General features: G+C 45.0%; 1 protein-coding gene across 3 annotated transcripts in view; it reads left to right on the forward strand.

The window, feature by feature from the left end:
* LOC111873593 (eukaryotic translation initiation factor 4 gamma 3) overlaps window positions 1–23533 on the forward strand; it is a 133247-nt gene that overhangs the window by 8844 nt on the left and 100870 nt on the right. Inside the window, exon 1 of one of the 3 annotated variants that reach the window (XM_023868431.2) lies at window positions 22458–22662. The exons of the other annotated variants lie outside the window; for them this stretch is intronic. The gene's annotated coding sequence lies outside the window, so the exon portion shown is untranslated. Of the gene's footprint in view, window positions 1–22457; window positions 22663–23533 lie in introns of those variants that run through there. 3 annotated transcript variants of the gene reach the window in all.

Below are 23533 nucleotides of genomic sequence, written 5' to 3' on the forward strand. Positions count from 1 at the left end.
ATCATGAATTTTTCTTCTATGTTCTGGTATTTGTGATGGCTGTGGCTGGAGTGACCTTGTGTCTGCCTCTTGAACTTGCCTGTCATGGGTTCCAACCCAAACACGTTTCTAAATTGTGGGATAGAGCAGCTTCATATTGTGACATTTTCATTCAAAGCCGGAATTGTAAAGCTTAAAGAGTCTGTCATTGCTAGGGAATAGTCAGTAAGCCAGCAGCTATCCGTTGAACACAGAAGCGGGGGAATTTGCTTTGTTGAAAAGCCGTTACTAGGCAACGACTAGTGAAGCTATAGAAGAGTGAGTGCTTGCATAAATGGCATTTGTGACTTAACATGTGGCAATGTACTTTGTCCAAAATCTGTTAAAGATATGCCTTGAATAGGCAGTCTTACAAAATAGAATGGTGGAGCTATATTTCCACTGCCCTGACATCTTCTTGGCATGAGACTGTATCAAGCATGGGGAAAGCTTATCCCCCCCCCCTTCAAGGACTTTTGGTTCCCCCACCATACTTGAATTGGTGTTGAGAGTTTTCAGAGTTAATACGTTAATGTGAGACCAAGGATACAGGTGCATGGTGTAGTTTCAGGAACACTGTGTGTCTTAATCGGAGAGAGAATGATTTTCTTTTCCCCCAGTTGGAGTGCATTAGTAGGACCTGATTGGGTCTAGTAGCTGTTTGTGGTGACTGTACTGCATTGTAAATAGCTGTTGGTTGCAAAGTACCTTGGGAAAGGCCTTGTGTCTTGGTAGCAGCTCCACACTCAGTTCCAACACCAGTTGGAACTGTTGGTGTCAGCTTGAGAGAGAGAGCTTATTTGCCTTCGAGCATTGCTGCATGTAATTGTGTAAGAGCCACCTCTAAAAGGGCTTTGTGTTTCTGTAAAACGAGTCTCTTTCTATAGTTTTATTGCAGACTGGCTAATTAGAAGAATGGCTGTGGTTCGGCCTTTTCCAAATCATAGTACTTTGTATAGTAGGTGTATCAGTGCAAGGAATTGAGATAGGATTGTTCTTTTAATCTTTCTGTTACCAAGTGGTGTGATTTATCTGAACTGATCTTTGCATGTGGAATGTACGGTGTGTTTTGCGACCCTTCTTTTCATAGCTGTATCATATGATTAAATTTAAAATGGATTTGAATACTGCTCTTAATTTTAATGAAATTTTTATGCATTAAATTAGGGGTTCTCATGGCAGTGACAGAAGATGTTATGCCGTGTAGTCTGGTAGAAGTTTAATGATGTTTCGGAAGAACACAGTGCCCCCCCCCCAACTTCAGGGTCGAACAGGAAACGAAATAAGCAGATGCTTCCGTGTTTGCAGATTGCTTGGCTTACTCTTCAGCCCTGAAGATGGAGGCAGTATGTTGCTCCGTAACGTCAGTAAACGTTTACCAGACTATATGGCCTCACATCCCAGAAAATTATACTTTTCAAGCTTATGCACCTTCTCTGCTTGAACATACTTCATTTTTTACTTGGTTACTTATAAGTTTGAATTTATGTCTAGTTACAACTGACTGCGTCACCATAAAAATAGTACGATATATATTTTTTTTGTGGAAATGTTAGCTAACCCAACTCATGGAGTATTAGGTTCCATTTTGAGAAGCTGATGGTCTCTCAGCAAATCCAGAACTTCCTTGTCCCTCATAGAATGTGAAGGTTGGTTGTCATGGTCACAAGGGCTTGCCACTGTACTCTGTTCTGACAGACGGAGGGAACAAGTCCACACCCTCAGATCCCCTTTCTCTAAGATACGGCGTTTGTAGAAGAGTATTCAACACCTCTAAATGAAATGACTTCAGACCAAACTAGTGAATTAGACGTTAATTATTTTTCTAAGAGTTACATTAGACCTCTTATTCTGCATGTTCAGACTGTGAGGTAAACTCAGAACTGTGCAGAGTAGCAGTACAAACACTAGGATGTGAATTTGGAGAGGGAACTAGACATCCACAGAGATCAGAGTGAAGACTGACTGGGGGAATGTTTGTGTGTACAGGAAGGAGCAGTGATAGTGCTGATACTAGGGCTGTTAAAACAGGGAGGATGCTGGTATTGCGGTTTGTGGGCCGCAGTGGGAATGCCACGACGTTTTTGGTTTGAAAAAGGCCGCTTGAGGGCTGAATTTTACGGAAACGTGTTGGGCACGTGAACTGGGTTTGTCTATTGCAGTATAGGATGTAGTAGCATACTGTCGGACTTTTAGAACTGGATTTATTAAAAAGTTCATGGAAGACTTTGCACCATTGTACATAAGTAAATGTGTGTGTATGTGTAAGTGTGAGGGGTCGCAGTGTTATTTGCTTAGAGTGTACCATGCATGACTTCCGCCTTGGCCTCATTTTCATGAATTGTATACTCTGTTCCACCTGTTATGACCACTGTGCTTGTTGGTGTGTGATAGGTTAATGTTGCGCGTTATGATGTGAAATGGACGGAGGGTCCTGTAAGCTTTGATACTGTTTATAGCGATTAGTGGTGTAAATTTGTGCGCAGTTTTGCAGAAGAGATTTTCATAAATTGGACGCATGTCCGCATGTTTCAGTTCGAGGACCAGTGGCCGAATTTTCATGAAATTTGACGTTAGAGGTCCTTAAAGAATTTTGTACGGCCCTTTTCTGTTTTCGTGAAGATTGACGTCATATAAGTATACTTTCATAAGGGGTTCAGCATGAATCGGGCGGTAGAGTGGCAGGGTGAAGCAGAGGTCACAGGTGGAAACTTGTGCTCCTGTACAGACCGCGCCTATCCTGTCCAGTTTATTAGACAGGGATTGCCAGTATGAGACCCACAGGGTCTCACCTTTTCTCTTGTGTTCTAAGTACACGGGGAGGTATTGCAGTCGTGTAAACAAAGGACGTACCTCGTTCACCAGGTGAAATGCCATGTTAAAATTTTGTGTTAAGATCCCCTGGCAAACTCTGTAACTCATCTCAGCGGTGTTTGAGAGCTCATAGATTGTTCAGCGACCGTCTTCGTGGATGAGTTTTGGATTTTTTTCTGAACTTTTCTGTCGTTTTGCTGGTGCTTGGTCGCCCTGACCGTTTGTCAACTTCAACTGACCCTCGATCGGTCTTGAAACGTGAATGCCATTCAAAAACCGCTGTCCGGCTTGAAGAACGTTCTCCAAAAGCCCCACGAAGCATTCCAAGGGTTTCGGCAGCGAGCTTCACGCAAAACTTGATGCAGACACGTTGCTCGAATTTGCCAACCATCGCAGACAAAACTAAACACGAAGTCGGAAAACCACTCGTATGAAAGCAATGTGTGTTCACAGCGCGGTGACACGTGGCAGACTGATGCAATAGGCCTTGGCCTCCCCTGTCATCTTTCACCCCGGAAGTTGACGATAAGAGTTCGGGAACTTTCCGATACATCTCGTATTCAATGAGATATAAATCAAAGTAATTGAAATATGTGCCGTGCAGTGTAATGAGGAGGTACAGTATATGCCTAATTGTACGAAATCCACGATACTTGCCTATCGCGTTGAGAACCCTCAGAGGTTGGAGGTTTGTTGTTGCATACGCGTATAGCCTCGTTTGTAATTCAGTGACATGCATTTTTAATCAGTTATGTTTATTGCTTCCGCTTCTAGTTCTTAGTTCGAAACTTACCACCAGAAATCTTAATTCGCAATTGATGTAGCCAGGGAAGAACATAGACAGGGTGTTTGAGAACAGGGTGCTGAGGAGAATATTTGGACCGAAGAGGGATGAAATAGGAAGCTGGGGGGGGGATGTGTATTCAGGAACTTCATAACTTGTAGTCTTCTCTAGATATAATTAGAATTATGTGGTGGACAAGGCACGTAGCATGCACTGGAGAGGGCCGCGCCATAGTTCAAGCGGTTAGTGTGTGGCTTCCCACCGCGGCGGCCCGGGTTCGATCCCGGGACTGGTCAGGTAAGATTTGTTGTGGACATAGTGGCGCTGGGGCGGATTTTGGCCGAGTACTTCGGTTTCCCCTGCCAATCTTCATTCCACCAAATTCTCCATCATCATAATCACCCGGGGCAGGCTACAATAGGCCAATCGGTGGCCGCCGTGCCGAGTGGACGCAGTTGGACTCCACCCCCCACTAAGTGAAATGCACGGAAGAGAGGGGGAAGCCAGAAGGAAATAGGCCGAAAGGTAGACCTGGATGTAGGCGAGAGGATAATATTAAAATGGATCTTAAGAGAAATAGTTTGGGGTGGTAGGACTGGGTTCGTTTGGCTATTGATAGGGACCAGTGAAGTGCCTTTGTGAACACGACAATGCACCTTCAGACCTTCACGAAATGTTGGGAAATTCTTGAGGAGCTGTGCAACTAGTGGCTTCTCAAGGACTCGATTCCCTGGAGTTGGGTGGTTGTTTGGTCGCTTAGTTTTTAGTTAGTGGATGTAGCTGTCACGTGTCCACGACTCGGCATTTTTATTGGCTTCTGCGGTGTTCGTAAGGTTACATTTCTGTGTTGGCCTAGATGATGGTAGTCGTGGCCTTGACAGGTAAGAAATGCAGGGAATTTATTGCCGTGAATACCAAGTTTTGATCGAGTTAGTGCAGGAATGTCTGGTCTAGTGACCTCCACCGTGGGTTCAGTGAGATGTCCGCCCAAGCGCTGTTTGAGACAATTCTCCAATGCTTGATTTTTATCTGATTTTTTAAAGTGACACAACCGACGCTGATTTTGTTAGAGACATTGCCTTAAATACGATTATATGTAGACTGTCTTTGGGGACGTAAATCCGTGTAGTCCATTGAAAGTCAACCCGACGTTTCGGAGGCGTATATCGCCTCGATCTTTAGGGTTGAAGCGTAAGCCAGGCAAGAAACTGAAAAGTGTGCACTTAGACCCTGAAGTTAGAAGCGTCGGTTTTTACTGGAATACACGGCGATTCATCACAAAAGGCAGAACTTCCCGAATCTCGAATGCAGCCATTCTTTTGTACAGGTAGAAGGTAAAATTGCCCCTGTGTTTTAATTAATTAAGGTGATTGGTCAGCGTCACGCTGTAGCTGCTCTAGTCTCGGGGGAATCGCTCCCGGTACCCATTGGATGGGAGGTTGGGTAGACTCCAGAGCCGGTCTGGACACTCTGGGCGAGAGAAAAATCTTGCCCCTACACGGGGGCAAATTTGGCAAATGTTCCTTCGATTGTATACGGACTGGGGGGGGGGAGTCCGCGACCGAAGACTTGATTTTTAATAATTTCCATTATGACAGTACATCAAGAAATAGTTCACTAGACAGCCTTCATATATTCGTTCACAGTTCTTTAATGGAACTCGAAAGGATGGTTACTCGTCTTGAGTGCCCATGTCTAAGTTTCCTTAATGATGCATATTTAAAATTCATCTTTGTTATCTGCAGGTGAAGATTTAACTCAAGTGTGGCCACAGTGTGAAGATAAATTTACTGCATCCCACGAAGAAGCGGCCGGTTGGTCTTTGCACGCAGAGCGACAGCGGCTCTGGCCGTCATAATATTACTTGAAGCCATGTGATTACCGCGTGGGCTCTCAGCCCTCGTGAGCTGGAGGATTCATCTTGGAACATGGCCCCCAAACACGTGACGTCATTCAGGGGCATTGACCTGCAGTTATCCCCATATCGATCCTGCGGGACATAGTCGGCTCCCCACCCTTCTGACAGGGTTTGCATTCACCCCTGTCTCGCCGTGTTTCTAATGGGGAGGGTGGTCGAGGAGGACGAAGTGAGTTTCCTTTGGCAGTGTTAATTTAATGCGAATGTCGCCCCTTTCGCCTCCGTTTCTTTGCAACAGTCAGTTATAACCAGACTCGTTGAGGTGGGTCTGCCGAATTTGGTTTATGCCACAGTTACGAGATCGTTTATAGCGCCATTCGCTAATCTGGAGCATATTCAGTCTCATGTTCGCCGTCCGGAATAGTCTAAGTAGATTCTGAAATGCTGACTTTGAGGTTCTCACAGCAGTGACTGAAGAGTGAGGTATTGTTTCGTGCAATTCGGAAAACTGCATAATGGGGAGCTTCACAATTTGTACTCTTCTTCAAGTATAATTAGAATGATCAAGTCAAGGAGGATGAGGTGAGCAGGGCATGTAGCACGATTGGGGGAGACGAATGCGGATAGGATATTGCTAGGAAAGCCAGAAGGAAAGAGACCACTGGGAAGACCAAGGCGTACGTGGGTGGACAATATTAAAATGGATCTTAGAAAGATAGGGTGGGATGGTATGGATTGGATTGATCTGGCTGAGGATAGGGACCAGTAGAGGCTCTTGTGAACACGGTAATGAACCTTCGGATTCCATAATATGCTGGGAAATTCTTGAGTAGCTGCAGAATTGGCGGCTCCTCCAGAATGACTCAGCTCCATGAGTAAGTAAGTACCGACGTGGAGGAAACATCGCCTCCATCCGCCTTTGCTTAGCTAGCGGTCTGCTTTTGCTGGTTATTAGCATGGCTTGCTCGTAGACCCTGAAGATGGAAGTGTTATATTCCTGCAAACTACACGGCGCTACAACCCAGAAGAGCGTAATTTCTTCAGAGTTTTATATTCATTGCTGTATCGGCAGGCATTTTACCGAACTCGTAAGCACAATTCATGTTTTGCTCGGGTTTTAACGAATTCTGCCGAGACATAAGAAATTCATTCTAGATTCAGAAGGCACTCCCACTGGTACATTGGGGATACCGTTACGTTGGAATTTACTTTTGTATAGAGTTTTATATATTGGTGTGGTTTTTGGTTGTTTCGCGACTGTACGAGCCGTTTTTACTTGTGGATCCAGCGATTGGCTGGAGAAGCAGAAAAGCTGTAGGAACATCTCCCCCCCGGTTCGGCTCCCATGTGGAATGTTCGACTTTAGAAACTCCCACTTTTGTTGAGGTTTCTTTGCGTCACCTCTACTCGTAAGTGTAAGTACTCTTGGAGGTACACAGTTTTCGCAAATCGAAGGGCCGGAATTGCTATCGCGTTAAGCACTTGTAGACATGGGGCTTAAGAACGCAAAAGGGAAGTTGTTGGCGCTTGGGCTTTGCTTTTGAACTTGATAACTGCATGTTGAGAGACCGTGTCCTGGCCAGTTTTGGCACACAGATTACTGAGTTAACATTTACACACCGTCCCTGTTTCCGGAGAGATAACAGTGTGGATTTCTGTGCTGTTACGGAAAAGAGCGTTAAGTCACTAGGCATCACTTTCGAGGGGCAGAAACGGCAGCAGCATGCTTAACGCAATATTGCGTTGTTCCGTTGAATGGAAAGCGTTGCGCCTCAGTGACACAGCCCAGTTGAGCTTGAGCCTTAGAGTGAAGAGAATATCGCGATGCGGCTGTCTCATTTTGTTCAGTCTTTTTACTTATTCCTGTTTTCCATGGCACCACAGGCGTACCCCTTCCTCAGTCTTCCCCTTATCACCACCATGGCCGATAACGGTGTATGTACTTCGGCCCCCTGTAGATAACACGGGTCCAAGGGCTATTTTTTTTCTGAGAGGAGCGTTGAATCCCCCGCCTTGGTATGTCACCAAGTTTGGGGTGATCGTCACTAGAGTTCACTTGTGTGTACTTGCGTTTGAGTTTCGGGGGGCACTTCTAAGTATGGGCCGTGTACGTGTTACTGGTCGTAGATCGTTTCACCTGGAGCAAAACAGTCCTTGATATACACAGTGTCAAGTAGTGGCGCACTAAAATGGGTCGAAAATAGTAGCAATTAGTTCGTAAAATGGAAAGAGGCTCGTGGAGAGAAATTGAAATGTTGCTTGTGGATACTAGTAACGCACAGGTGTGTCTGGCCTACATAGATGGATGAATGCAGATGTACTGACGTGTAGACGATGTCAAGCTTTCGCCCCCTGCTGCACGTTATGAGACAACGCTGCTGAGAACGTATTTATTTAATTTGGAAACAAAATTATTGTTTTCAATAGTGGAAAGTGATCCAGTTGTGTAATTTGCAGGGTTACGGTATTGTCGAAATAATTTGGATGGCCTTACGGGATTTCGGGTCTGTATATCGGTGCTTGATTATTTTTTGTTCACAGCGAATTCGAAGATTCTAATTTTCTCCTCACTTTATAGTCTTGAAGCCATTAAGAAGATTGTTGTGGAACTGAACGGAAATGAGCCGGGATAGCACAGTCATTACGGTTACAGGTTACAGATTAGACGCTTTGGTTTCCATTCCTACCTGGAGCTAATGTTTTCCTTCGTGACCTTTGGTCGAGGCTGGTTCGGGGGCTTCCCCGTCTTCTTGTTCCGTGGGTAAAGTTGTCCCTATGCTTAATTAATTAGGTACTACGCCATGAAGGCGTATGGGGGAGTGGATGTATAGATCACGTATTCCTGACCTCGGTTCTAGTTGGAGGTGATTGGTCAGCTTCACGTCCCAGCCGCTTTATCCCCCTAGAAATAGCTCCCGGTTTCCTTTGTGTAGGAGGCTGGGTGGACCCGAGACTCTGTCTGGACGGAGTGGAGAAGAGAAAATTCTTGACCCTACCCAGACTCGAACTCCGCCCCCTCGGTCGTCCAGCCCGTAGCCAGTCGCTATGCCGACTCCCTCCGCCGTGAGTACGCGAAGCTGACAGGACCGCTCACCTCACCCATGTAACGCCGGGGTTGAAGATTGCTGGAGATGTACCCCTTTAGCTCGTATATCTTCGTGACGTAATGATAGATAAGCCATTACAGGCTATGAAACTCGATTTCAGTTTCCTCCTTCTGTATCCAGAAAATGAGTTCATGTTGATATGGGTTTGCGGTGTGAGCGTGGGAATTATTTCCTTACCATTTTTTTATTTCATCACGTGTGATTGGAGATTTCAGTTTTGTATGAACGTCGCGTGTATATTTACACCAAAATTGGTGTTCATATGTTATTTGACGGAAATCCTCATAAACATTCAACGTCTTAATCTTTATTTTTATTACTTCAGTGACTCGTTATGGAGAGTTTATCGAAACATTTTCACCAGCATATAAATACTTCATATACTTACAACCATTTAATACACAATTGTTTTTTGGCAATAAAAAGTCAGAAGTTTGTATTAAATAGGTGTGTACTGAAAGCTTTAGACAAATACGTTTATCCGTATTTTGAAGAACTTTGCTGAAAGAACGGCTGTGGTGTGCACAACAGATTACAGTAATTACAATAAATACACTACAGTTCCTTACCTTTAGACGAGGCGTTTTGCGCGCCTGCCCTCATGGAACCGTTTCGTTTGAGATTTGGCATTTAAATCCCGCTCTAACGTCTGCGCACCTAAATTGAAACGATCATCAGTCAGTGATCACCAAATTGTACCGAGCGGGTTGGTCTAGGGGTAATGCTGCATTCTAGAGGGGTGCGGTTCGAATCTCTCTACGCGCTCTTTTTTTGTTTTACGTTTTATTTGCTGAATTTGTTTTAAGAACAGTTATTTGCCAAATGTTTCAATTCCTGAATATGAATTCTTCGCCAGGAGGAAATGGAGCGATTATTTGTTAAGTGGAACATCACAGCTGTCTCACTGTACTTCGAGTAGACGGAAGGTGATACAAACGGAAGTTCCGTTCATTTTTATTTGTTTTGTAATAATTCCATGAGCCGTAACATAGTGAATGCTTCTGTCGGAAATACACCATTGTTGACATTTGCAAGGGTTAACGCAGTGACCTTGAAAACAAGCAGCCATTTTGTCGAATTATATGTCTTCATAGAGTAGGGCGCATACTTTTCTTTTGCTTCGTAGCTGCTTTCCATATTCTGTAAGGGGTAAAATAACTGGAGCAGTGCTTTGTGCCTGTGTCTCCAAGTAACTCTTCAAAAAGTCCTTGAGACAGCCTTCGTGACTTCTAAACGATGTTTTTGCCACTGAAGGTTGTCCTGGCAGGCCCCGTTGTGAGCGTAAAAAACGTTCGAGGTGTTGTAGGACCTGAAACATTTGTTTGTTTTTCTCCCCTAACGAAATGACGTCCGATGTTGGTTTCGAGAGCATGGCAAAACAGCGAATACTCGTACAGCTGCAGATTTTGTTTGTTAATTCCTCCACATTTTTATGAATTGTGCGAAGCGTGTCAGACCTGCCATAAATATAGTTAAACGAGAGGCCAGCGGAAGTATAATATTGAATAGAACTCTGGTTGTCAGTAAAAAATTTTAAATTCTCATAGTGGGAGATGGAGTCTAGCTGGGTCAACTCGGCACGGCGGCCACTGATTGGCTTATTGTACCTGCCCCGAGAGATTATGATGATGGAGAATTTGGTGGAATGAAGATTGGCAGGGGAAACCGAAGTACTTGGAGAAAACCTGCCCCAGCCCAACTTTGTCCACCACAAATCCCACTTGACCATACACGGGCTCGAACCGCGGGCCGCCGCGGTTGGAAGCCAGCGACTAACCGCTTGAGCTGTTGGGCGGCCCAGGTTGTAAAATAAAGTAAAGTAAAGTAGTGTCTGTGCGTAAGTAATTAAGCAAAGCCCCATGATGGCGTATTGGGGAGTGGTGATGTAGTTCCACCATTCTTAACCTCGGCACTAAATGGGGGTGTCAAGTTGTCAGCTCTCTTTTTGTCTAAACAAGGCGGCTTGGGTTAATCGCGGGTTTTATTAAATAACAGACAATATGACAGTTGGTATATAAGAGTAAACTGTAATAGCTCGTGCAGACATGCAGTGGTGCGGTATGCCTACCCTTTCCGACGTTGTGGACGAGGATTCTCCAACTGCAGACCCCTGATGGCCCGCGTTGTACCCTAGCCAACCGAACATCTCTCATAGGTCCGCCCGTTTAGATTTGCCCAACAGCTTACAGATGTACGAAACGCAATCGCAAATAAAAATTGCCCCTTGGAATTTAACTGTTATTTAGTTTAAATTAATTGTTGCCACATCGACAGTGCTTATAAATCAGCCGCCGAAGTTATGCAGTTTTTTGTTGATGCTTTATACGGCAAAGAAGGGGAAAGCGCTAAGATGTTTTGGGGCGGGGAACAATAGTGTAGCGGGTCGCATAAAAGTAATTGTCGGGCCACGTGTCAGTTGGACAGCCCTGCTGCAGACTGTCACTGTTCATAGGACACACGGATTTGTAACGATTTTGTAGCCGCGCCTCATTTGAAGTTCGCGAAGAATGTGGCAGGCCGTAATGCATGAGAAGTGGTCAGGGCTTCCCCAACATTCGCTAGAAGCCAAGAATTTACTTCAAATCGTGGTTTTGTATGGCCAATTTGCAGATGAATTGCGTTTGGAACACTTTCCTCGAATTGACGGAGCCAGTCCGCCACTGCTGAAAGGTACGGTTAAGGAGTTTCTTTATGGTAAGAGGCCAGAAATCATCGGTTGGTTGATCGCTTAGTAAGGCGAGTGAGAGAGCGAAAAGGCAGGCTTGAGTGAATGCCTGGAACTCGGGCAGAGCGTTTCAATGAACCCGTCGTCGAGTTGCTTGGACGTCAGGTGAGGGGAAGTGAATCTGCCACTGACCTATGATACCACAGGTTAATATTAGGTTATTTGAAGTTGCTTGGTTTTTAAAATGGAAGTTATTTTGTGCCAGTGAAGCCGTTTGGATGTGTAATGAACTCGGTGGGAAATGGAAGATCGTACATTCTGAGTATTTAGGCTATTTGTACAATACTGACAAAGTTATGTAAAAGGTAAAGTTGTCCCTATGCTTAACTAATTAAGCACTACGCCATGAAGACGTATAGGGGAGTGGATGTATAGATCCACATTTACTGAAAAGTTGCAGTCAGTAAATGAAAGAAGCTGAAAGTGTATCTCGAATGTAAGGAGCAGTAAATGCTTGCAATACATTGTTGTGGAAATATTTTGGGAAATTGCTACTTAGAATTCCGAAACAGAGGTTTAATGTAATTTATTTCTATATAAAGTTCAGTTTGTGTAGTGTGTGTCATCTAGCGGAGAGGCAGGATTTAGAAAAAAAATGAGTAGGGTGCCTTAGCGTCCGGACGTCCCTAATTTTAAGTATCGATGATGATGCTCGTCATCATCATAAGCAGCAATTGTTTAGTCTCTCTTGAAGGTCTGTTCCGGTTTCAAGGTTTAAAATTGTAACTGTTAAACTCAGAACCGCTGTCTCAGTTTTCACTTGGCGTCCTTGGTATCTGTTTGTCAGTGATATGGAAACGAAAGCTTTCGGATTTTTGCGAATACCCAACTTAATAATAATTTTCTTCCCAGGGCCATTGTATAATTATAACCGCTGCCACGCGCTTGTTTTGTTTGTTGCATTGTGTTTATAATGTCCACTTTGGCTTAAGGAAATTGGGTGATCCCTCAAGGAGGGAGTAGCCCTAACCTAGGCCGTAAGACTGCTATATTTGTGTGCAGATTGTGATCATCATGTACACATGTTCTGTAAGCACGGTTAGTAAGAAGGCCGGATTCCAGATCCCAGCTGGGTGTTTGGGATATCTCGTCAGTGTGTAAACTATCAGAAGGGGATAGCAGTTCGCGGTGGACATGTACCCGGTGGAAGGAAATGTTCAAGGTTTGCTACGATGAATATCCCTGATGTTGGACGAGCTTTGGTACTGTTCACGACCGGATTGCAGTAACGCTGAACGGTGAAAGGCGTTCACTTGTTACACAAGGATGTAACAGATCTTTCGGTAGCAATGTAGCGCAGCGGGACAGCCGTTTTTCTGTTTATTTGTTGCTGAGAAGTATTTAGGTCGATGAAGGCCCGATTTTTGTTTCCTGCCGGCCGGACCGTTGTGTCTTCAGCAGCACTGGTTCTGCAGCTACTGCTGCGTTTCTTGACCTCGGAAAGACGACAGACGAATCCGACGACGTCAGAGCCCCTTGCTCCTCGCCACTGTTCACACGTTAACCGGTTGAGATGAAGCTATGGACACCGTTAGTCAGATACTTGGCATGCCAAACCCTGCCTCTCTCGTCTTTTTTCGTTTTTTTTTTCTGCAAATCGGGACGTACGCGAGTTGTGAGGAACCTGATGTACGTCTCTGGAGTGCCAATTGCTGATACCTCGCGAAATGTTGCTGTCTGATTTGTTTGCATCTGCAAAGAAATCGTGTACTTGGACTGTGGGTCTGCGTTGCCGTGGAAACAAACCTTAAATATCGTGTATTTTATAATCGGCCGTTCAGTGGCTGTGTGACCGCTGTGTCCAGGACTCGAGGTCGAATCACGTTCGCCAGTGTGAAAGCTGTCTTGAACATTGCTTGCTATGGTATGACATTCCCCTAATGCTAGGATGTTCGCTGATCAAATGTTCTTTCATAATAATATGGTTGGTATTAGCTGACTTTATGGATCTGAGCCCTTATTGACAAGCTGAAAGTCAACTATTTTATGGAACCCAGAGGTTCTACATTATCGTGTTCACAAGAGCCATCCACTGTTCCCTATCCGGAGCCAGGTCAATCCAGTCAGTGCCACCACATCCGTTCTCTCTAAAATCCATTTTAATATTATCCACTATATACGCCTTGTTCTTGGTTTCTTTCCTTCTGGCTTTCCCACCAAAATCCCGTATGCATCCATATTTTCTTCAATTCGTGTTACATGCCCTGCCCATCCTATCCTAAAGTAAAGTAACGGTATCCCTCTATTAGGCCTTGGAGACCCATAGGGTTGTGAGATGAGGTTCCCACGTTTTCTAGACAGTCGGCTCACAGATGGCGGTAAGGTTGTCAGCCGTACGCGCCGGCCGCCCTTTACCTCCAAGAATATTCCAGGTACTCATTTCTGTTAGAGGCTTTGTCGACCCCAGGGCCATAGTGCAGCTGGAAGGATTAGGTAAATTAAAAAAATTTCAATGACCTCATCGGGATTCGATCCCGTGACCTTCCGTCTTGTGGCATAGTGCCTCAACCAACTACGCTACCGCGTGCCTATCTTATCCACCTTGACTTGATAATTCTAATACTTTGCGAAGAGTAGAAGTTATGAAGCTCCTCATTATGCAGTTTTCTCCAACCTCCTGTTACTTCATCCCCCTTCGGTCCAAATGTTCCCAGCACCCTGTTCTCAAACACTCTCAGTCTATATTCCTTAATGTAAGTGACCAAGTTTCACACCCATCCAGAACCACAGGCAAAGTTATTTTGTATATTCTGATTTTTATGTTAACACCGCTCTTTTCCAACCCGCCTTTGCTTGTATCGGCGCAGTCGGAATGGTGCTATCCCTGCTACACCTGTTTCTACCTTAGGACAGTGTGTGATGGCTACTGGAAGTTGTCCTCACAGATCAAACTAAGGAAGATCGGTATAGGTACGGGAAACTAGCTGGGTCGGTTTGCATGAGTCTCAGGGTAGCGATGCCGAAGAAAGCGTTTTTCTGAGAGTTGAGCCAATTGACGTTTATTCACCTGCTAATTCACCACACTGTTAAATTAATGTATTCTTAGCTTTAAGTTACAGCGTTACTATCGGCTGGCTATGTCCCGGAGCGTGCAAGGGTCACGTCCGTTCAGTTCGGAATATTGTGAAAGTCTCCCCTTTTGTGGAATGGCTTGCCCCCCACGCCGGGAATTCGAAAGATGGTGTTGACATATACATTTTCATCCCATCTTCCGTAGGAAGCTTGATCGAGGCAACCCAATCATACTGGCCCTCATTCACAGGCATTTGTAACAAGCTCTGACCTGTCCTTTTAGGCGCGTCCGGTTCCCTGTACCAGAGCTAAATTTATGACCGATCGTAAATGTCATAACTCCGGACTTCTTGTTTCTGCCAGAATCTAGAAATTTTCAACATAAACACCGTATTGCACGTCCCAGACGATGAAGTACGATATTATAGATCACGATACATTTCCAGTAATATCGAAACATAAGACTTTTGAAATTTAAATTACCGAGAATTAATTAGAAATAAATTTCACGTTCATCTATAATCATCCAAATAAATAAGGGCTCAGAATGATCAGCGTCAATGTTTATAGATAGCAGATGAGAAGACAAAATGGCCGTTATTGATTACTCCTTTTAAATCTCGAATAAAAGGGATTTTAACTAGAAACCTGTCGGGGAGATGGCGTTGCCTTGTTCTATCTTCTGCTGTTACCCTCTTCTGCGCTATATAGCAGTGTTAATTTTTGCAGCCAAGTTATAATGACATTTCAGACGTTAATGTTGGGGCATTGCACTCATATCATTTATCGGTGTTCTCTGGGTTTATATCGAACATAACCGAGTTCCTCGAAATGAGCGCATAGTACGTGTGTTTATCTTGAAGTAGAGGGTTGCGTATGTTCCCGTAATTGAAATAATACCCCTGTCTGTCAGCCAATGAAAAGTACAGTTCTGCATATTGTTACTGGTCCATATCAGGTTGTTCCGTGACAGCAAGAAAGCCTTACAGCCTCCAAGCCGACAGTAAACTAGAAAATGTTCTCGTACAATCACGAAATATTTCGCCGACCGCTGCAACATTTTCATAAAGCGCCTATGTGAAATAATATTAACGTAACGAAACGGTGCATAAAGAAAGGTAAAGCTATCCGTGTAAGAGGCTGTGGGGGCCCGTAGGGTTGTGAGACGTCAAGGCTCCCACATTTTCTCTAGACAGTCGGCCTGCAGATTGCGGCAAGATTGGCCTGCCACCCTTCACCCCCCAGAAATATTCCTGGTACTCGTTTCTGTTAGATGCTGAGTCGACCCCAGGGCCATAGTGCGGCTGGAAGGATTAGGTCAATTGAAATATAACCAACGACCTCATCGGGAATCGAACCCGCGACCTTCCTGTTTGTAGCGTAGTGCATCAACTAACTATGCTACGGCATTCCTCTACAGCTATAGTTTTAGTACCCCGCCTTAAAATTGGTGGCATCGCCACAGTTATGGCACCGCGTCGTGACTGTTGTTTCAGACGCTTCTCTTTCCGGTGTCTTGTTCACGTCGGTCTCTGATGCATTACTATGAACGCAAATTAAATCCGCTCGATTTGTGTTGGTGTACGTAATTGTCGGCTGATTTACACACACACACACAGCCGTCCCGTAATTTTGTTGCTAGAAACCTTCCAAGGCTGTCCATACATTGCCGATGACATTTGCTGGTGATTTGTGTTTTCATGTAAAATTAATGCTGTGTTATGTCGGTGTTGGGTATTTTCATGGCCATGTATTTTTTTTCCCTTGGCAGTACAGCCCCAGTGGGCCCAGGCCTACCTCCATGAGCCTCTCCGTTCACTTAGGTTTTTCTAGATCTTACACATTCGGTAGGACTCCTTGGGCTGGTGATCAGCTCGTCGCAAGGCCTCTGCCTGTACACAAACACAGAAAAACGCACACACACAAACAAAACATCCATGCCCTGAGTGGGATTTGAATCCACGATCCCGGTTTCCAAGCGAGCGAAGGCAGTACATGCCGTAAACCGCTCGGCTACCGTGACGGGCATGGCCATGTCTTACCCCGCCAGCAAATATTTGACTTCTTTGAGATTCCCCTGAAGCAGAGATCTCTCTTGTAGCGTGTTTTAGGGATTCCGTAAAATTCTCCTTGATCCTCTGTTGTGAGTGAGATTTCCCTAAAGACTTCCTTCTGCCGACCTTGTAGTGTCACATTGTATCGACATGTGTGGAGTCGCTTTGGTGTTCTAACCTGGCAGCCGTGAGACAGACTTGATATTGCCACGTAGCACGAGTGTGACTGTCGACAGGTTTCTTGATCGGATGTTGGATTTATTGGCCGCTTACGCACACAACTCGGAACTACAGGCAATTACAGCACCATCGCAAATCTCCACACTTCACAATTCACCACAGCACGCGCTAAGTCTTTTCCAGTCGTTCCTCGATAAAGGCTTCTACTAGTGGAGTTTTTTCAGCTTCCGCGCTCACATCCTCGCTGAATGGCGGCCCCCTTCCACCCGTACGGAACTGACTTGGTTGTCCCACTTGTCTTATGACTCCTTGGCACGGCCCACACAGACAATACCGATCCTGTCTGTATCCGTTACAGCCGGAACGTGTTTACCGAGCCGTTTCCTAGCACCGGCCGTCTATTCCTATTAAGAATTTGCTGCCTAGCAATAGATGTTCCATTGTCCATGTCGCAGTCATTGCCTAGAAACGTATGTTGTTTTCAGAGCCGTTAGCTAGCAGCGGTTGTTTCTCTGGTTCCACAGTTCTTGTTTTGAGCAAATATGCCGCGTAAAGAGGTGTAACGTTTAGGAAACTGGCAGGTCGCATTGACATATTGTGCTGTTGATCTTGACGTTTCAGTTTCGCGTTCGAAATGTAAGGCTATCGACATTTTGTCAGCCAACCTTCAGTGTACTGATGCAAAAAATGTTTGTGGAGGACATAACTGTGCAAACAACATCGGATGTCAGCTTGTTCAGCCTGCACTAGGAAACTGCCCTGCGTAAAGCAGGACCGAGGGGATTTGGGGTAGCTGTGACACTGTAGACTCGAATTTGAATGTGTAGCGGAGCACCGGCTATTCTGACTGAAGGTTTTCATGGCTTTCTTCTGTCCCAGCAGCAGATGTCGGGATAGTACCTGGTTGGGGCCACGACCACTTCGACCCTGCATAGTCTAACTGCTGACTGCAAGAATTGCATTGACGGCGAACGTGCGGTGCCCGTGTGAACGAAGGGAAAGACTGCAGTGTTTCGACCACGGAACCTGTTGGAGAGGCACGTCGCCTGTTTGCTGAAGGCCCTCTGTCAGAATCGTGTCAAGTTGTCCTTTGTCACCGTGACATGGCGTGTACTCAGGTTGCGGATATGGCAGATGCTGTGCCGCGAGGGCATGGCGTATAAAGAGAGCAGTCCTCCATCGTGGAAGGTTGGGGTGGGAGTCCAATTCATCGTAAGAAGACTCAGCATGTTACGCAGGACCATATGACGCCGTTTATATGTCCATCTTTTACAGTTTTGCCGGTGTTTCATGATGAAAGCCGGGTCTGTGTTACGGTCTCGAGAACATAATTAAGTAACTAGCATTTTCTGCCTTAATCAACGTTACTTGATGGAAACTGTGGCGACAGAATAGGATTTTCTCCATAAAAGGTACTTGCTTCAAATGCGTACCACACAGTACCTGAAACGAAATCACAAACGAAAGAGAACTTTCACAAATCCCCGAAAGAATGGAGAAGTGAGTAGTTTGCTTCGTGATTCCGGGCCAGTAGCCAATGATAGTGTTATGTGTGTCAGGTTATTGCCAACTGTGCGGGCTACTTGGGTTTCAGTGTGTATGTGGTTCTCAGAACATACTGCCTTGCTGGCAATGTGCAGTACAGTATTGTAAACACTTCGCCTTTGGCCCAGGTACCGAAGTGAACCATTTCTGCTTGTTTGATGTTGCAGTTTAATTTGCTTACGCCTGGATGTGTTTCTTAGGGCAGTAACACACACACAGACATCGGCCGTACGGAAAAATGTCGTACGATTTTTCTTTTTTTTTGCCGTACGACCTCCTTTTCACACTAGAGCGACAAAATAATTTCTTTGCTGTCTGACTGCCGTACGGTAGATGCCGCATGTCGTCACGTATGAAAGCTAAGCGTACGGACGTCGTACGACCCATGTCGCTGTGGGGTTTAGGGCGAGGGCACACTAAGGAAACTCGCAACGCAACCGAAATTTCCGAGTAATATCGCCGATTTCAAGCATACAGCTGGTTTCCTGATTAGCAGGCGCACGCTGAGGAAACTTAACGCTTGATTAATTGCTCACATCATCTTAAGCGATCTCAAGTGGGTTTGTTCGTCCGACGGAATGCATGACTGTACTGATCCTGTCATAATATGGCGGTCGTTGAGACGGAGTGAGAAGAGAGGACGACGACCGTAAGGGAAATATTGGGATGTTTATTAATTTGTTTTAATTAAGTCCCCACTGTGTTCACATGTGATGCGAAATTTTGACATACGCTGCAACTATTGTAGTAAGATAGAAGGCACCTGATGATGGCCCTATGCAGCCGAACCATATAATGTGGAAGAAAGGTGACTAATAAGTTGCATTTAAGACGGAAATATATGTGAAATAAATGATGTATTAATGCAACAGGAGAACTTTGGGTGAAGCCGTTCTTCTGTGGCAGTTTAAACTGAGGCGCTTATATTGTTTCGAAAGAGCTTAACCTGAATCCACACTCCTTCGTCTCATGAGAAGTTCTTGTCGAAGCCAAATCTATTTTGTCCTGTCTAGCATCGTCTGGGTGACGTTTGCCATACAAGACTCTTGCTCAGTTAACTGCACAGGAACAAAATTAGCAACTTCGTCAACCTTTCGTGCCTTCGTAAGACAAAAACGAATCACTGACGGCGCGTTTTGTAGCAACTGACACTAACAGAGCACGCGGCAACGCAATTACGAGAAGACTGGCATGGTCCATTGCCTGGAAGTTACGTGTGGTGTTTCTTGAATTCAGTAACACGTGTTCATCTCAGGCTGATAATAATTCTCGGAAATTTCGGTTGCGTTGCGGTTGCCAGTTTCATTGGTGTGCCCGCTCCCTTTGATTCTCGTGTTGCAAGGTTAACGTAGATCGCAGTCATCAAGTCCATGCGATAGGGTTCGAAAGGGTTTGCTGCATTCTTGTGTGTGATATCTTTACATATTTGCAATATGTCCAAAGGTTAGCTGTTCTGTAGTTGATCGTTAAGTAAGTTTTGTACCCAAATTAGTTTGTCAGTATTTAACCCTTGGACTTATGCGACCACAAATGCCACAAAGTAAATTCGTCAGTATTTAACCCTTGGACTTACGCGACCACAAGTTCCACAAAGTAAATTCATTTGTCAGTATTTGACCCTTAGACTTAAGCGACCACAAGTGCCACCAAGTACGTAAAGTATTAGCCACTGTACGGGGATGACAAGGCAGGCATCTTCTCCCTCGCGGATATTTGGAAGAACATTGAAACAGAAAAAGAATAAAATAACCAAATATTATTATCTTCTGTGCTTAACTACCGTATTTACGCATGTATAGGCCGCAGCACAATTTTCAGACAGAAATTATAGAAAAAATAATTTTCATGGAATATTATTTCAGGAGTAGAAATTATTCCGAAATTTGGCAACGTTTAACATTTTTTTTAAAATGAAGTGTGATTTCCAATCTAAGTTGCACCCCAGTTTTCCTCTTGAATTTTTGGCAAAAAATGTGCGGCCTATACATGCGTAAATACGGTAATTCAGTACTCTTCCATGAAGACGTATGGGGAGTGGATGTATGGATCCACATATTCCTAACTTCTTCACTAGTTGGAGGTATTACCGAAAACTGAAAGTACTTTTAAACAGCATTCTTTTATCCGAGGCCGAGGAACGAAAGTATTGATAAGAGGCGCAATCGCTAGTCCGTATACACATTTTTTCGCCCCCCCCCCCAACCCGAGACCGGTTACCTTTGTTGGAAACAAGCCGGTGACACCCATGTTTATAGCTGGTTCTGTCAGTGAATAGGAGTTATCTGTCTAGCCATGTTTGACAGACGGGAACCGGTAACGAAAGCGCGGCGTTTTCTTGAGGTAACAACCAGTTTTTAAAATGTTTAAATTTATTTACAGGGGACAGTGATTAAACTCGTTGATGCACAGTAAAGGTATTGTTGTGTATGTGTTCATACGCCCTTCTTAATCTGCACACGCAGCCGTAGCCCACAGGTTCTCTCATGGCCGCACCAGTGACCACACGTCTCAGCAGATTTGTGTTCATACTGGATTTTGTATGGTTTTGGTTCTCCCATTTCCTCTGTTGGTGATTCTGCTAGTTTGTCGCTGTCACCTGTTGAATTGATGAAGTTTGCTTGGATTTTGAGTTGGATCTGCTACTTCGGATTTCGTTACATTGCCGCCTCCTTGTCATAGCTGGTATGGCTGGGGTCGTGGGAGATGGACATGAGTTACGTTCTGACAAATGTAGAATTCTGTAATAGCAATTATTTCAAAGTATGTATTTGGTGTAAGATTTGAGGCTTTCACGGCGGTGACTATGAAGAAAGCAGTCTGCTTTTACCGGTTCTCACGGTCTCTTTGCTTGCAGATTCTTATATATTTTTTCTTCTACCCTGAAGATGGAGGCGATACGTTCCTCCGAAACGTCGGTTAACACCACATATACACGGTGCCAAATCCCAGAAGACTGCTTTCTTTATGTATTTGGTGTTACTTATTGTAGTTGAGGATCAGTAATGCACCCATGCAGCTTAAGGCATTCGAGGAACAGACTTTTATATTCGAGAGTGACAGTTGCTGTCAAAGAATTTTCCAAATAAAAACTGGGTATTGCAGATTTTGCTAACTCTGGGATGAAGACTGTGATGCGGGGGAAAGTCTTTTAGATTCTAGCAGACTAGACGGCGTCACATCCCAGAAGGCAGGGTGGTCTGTAATGGAAGGTAGGACTGAGGCACTCTCGTGAAATAATGTCGGACGTTAGGCACTAGTTCGTGCGAGTTACGAAAGGAGAGGAATTCGGTGACGCTGGACGTTATCCGGTTATGCAGGTAGGCTGGTAGGTGAAGGGAGAATCGAAAGGGTTTGGATGGAAGCGTTCGTTGTCTAACCCCGCTGCTATTTTGGAATTGCAAGGGGGAGTGAGGAAAACCACGAAAATTCTCAGGCTAGGCGGTATGCTGACCAAGATGCGACCTGAGCACTTCCACAAAATACACCTGTCTGGTCTCTGGAGTTTTGTGTCTTGCGTTTAAAGTCCTGCTTGCCATTCTGTTACCACTAAATTCAAATAACGAAACCGTACTCACAGGCGGCAGTGTGTTACATTGTGTTCTGAACTGAATTGGTCTCCTTCAGAATAGACCCGCATGCAGCTGAATTCGGAGTTGCTTCCAGCTGTGGAAGGACATCCAGAAGTCGTTCTCATGCAAGGTATAGAGAATGGCAAGATATTTCCAGATGCAGAGTGTTCTTCGTGATACTGACGAGGAAAAAGTCGCTCGGAGCTTGAACCGTTGAGTAAGCGGAGGCGTTCCAAGACCACGGTAGATTTTTTTTTCATCAAGAACCCCATGACGGAAATCGCTGTGTCTCATGTTTGCGAAACAGCAGGTAGTACAAGCCAGGCATCTCACACCCGTTCTCTTTTTGTAAAAACGGTAGAAAATGTACCACATATTTATATCAAATATTAATCTTTTTTGTAACTTGAATGCTGTAGGCAGACCAATAAAAATGGGCCCAGTCGGCTTAAGAGTAAGTTTGCAAGCAAATACTTGCCCCCCCCCCAAGCCATGGGGCTGGTTGCACGTGAGACACTACCTAAGCGCTTGTGCTTGCAGTGCTCTGAGTAACACCGTAAAGGTTTATTCTGTCTCGCGGGCACTAGTCATTGTTGAGAGGCGGGTTTTGATAGTGTAAAAGGGGCTTGAAGCGAATTTTGATGGCCGCGGAGAAAGGGGAGACGGGAGATAGACTGGTTGCCGGGCTGGCGACCGAGCGAGCGAAGTGAGTCCAATGCCACGTAGTAAGAGAGACAAACAGTAAGGTGGATGCAGGTGGGGGAAGAAGGCAGGCGGCCTCCTGACCGAAAGCCACGTTGTAGTTCGGGTTGCGAAGTCGGTGCTGAGACTCGCATTGTTTTCGTTTCGAATGCAGAAGGCTCCTCCATTTGTGGTGCAGTGCTTTTGTTTAGTAGGGAAACGTGCGGTATGTGCAGCCTGCATACCAGATGCTATCAGTTTGTTTGTACGTGTACCAGTGGAATGAGCTGTTGGTTATTGGAAGTGCATTTCCTTGTGAGTGCTTGAAAGTGTTTGTGTGTATATAAGGTTAGAGATGTTGTAAAAGAAAAGTGTTTTGGTTTTTGAAATCAGCGAATCTATTTGTGTGCCCCGTCCCCAGGTATAATTTGTGTGTGTGTTTTTCAAGCGAGGCAGAAGCAGTCCGAAATTTGTGCTCTGGTTCTTTTGACACGTGTCGTAGCGGGAACGTCACATATGGCCGTTAGTTTTGGTATGTTTTGGACTGTAGGGTGTTTAGTTGTCAACCAGTAATGCCAACCTAACATTCCGTAATGACACAGCAGAAGTATATCGAGGGGAATGTATTTTTAATGGGAAATACTGCACCAAAGAAGACTGTAGAAGCGTGCCTTGTGTTTTAGTGCGGAGATGTCGGTACACATGTACCCGCACTTCCAGCACCAGACTGTGTTGCAGTATTTCTCTGCAGTCCGAATTACCGTTTTGCCCGGACTTTCGGAGTTTTTCCATCGCGTCAGCTTTCTCGGAAGTCAGAGAGCACTTTTCGTTTTGCATGTTTTGTGAATGCTAAACCGTCGAAGAGGCGTAATTTCCCTGAGGGGGGGGGGGGCCTTGGTTACACGAAAATTGAAGTCGTTTTATCAGGATATGCTGTGATCGATTGGTGCAGTGTCACATACATGCTTACATGGGAGGAGAATTGTGCGGTTTGATTACGTAATGAATGGCAGGCCACCTGCTGGATGTGTGATTTCCAAGGTAGAACAAGGATACTCCATATGTTGCCTTCAGAATTATCCTCAGTTTTTCTTTCTCTGTCTTAATGACAAGATGGAAAGTATACACGCGATTTGCGCCCATATGGTTGGTTGCAGTTAGCTAACGAGATGTCTGACATGTGCAC

The sequence above is a fragment of the Cryptotermes secundus genome, unplaced genomic scaffold (genome assembly GCF_002891405.2).
Source record: "Cryptotermes secundus unplaced genomic scaffold, Csec_1.0 scaffold631, whole genome shotgun sequence".
Taxonomy (NCBI): domain Eukaryota; kingdom Metazoa; phylum Arthropoda; class Insecta; order Blattodea; family Kalotermitidae; genus Cryptotermes; species Cryptotermes secundus.